We start from the raw sequence: 300 nt of genomic DNA on the forward strand, positions 1-300 counted from the left end.
TTTAAGTGTGTTGCAGTTGGCATGTGTATGTTTCCGTTACAGTGTGTGTCTTGCCTCTAGCATCGACAACAAATACGACATTAACCCACCACTAAATGAGTACTAAACACACAAGAACCCACTACCAACTGCAACACCATCCAAGCAACCACAGAAAAACACAACTTAACAGAAAAAAACGTTGCCAACACACATTCATCATCACCAACGAACAACCACAAGAGCAGATACCAAATAGTAACCATTATTTACCATTCAAAACAACCTCGAACACCAACATCTCAAACACAGCAACAGCAT

This window comes from Littorina saxatilis, linkage group LG17 (genome assembly GCF_037325665.1).
Source record: "Littorina saxatilis isolate snail1 linkage group LG17, US_GU_Lsax_2.0, whole genome shotgun sequence".
Lineage (NCBI taxonomy): Eukaryota > Metazoa > Mollusca > Gastropoda > Littorinimorpha > Littorinidae > Littorina > Littorina saxatilis.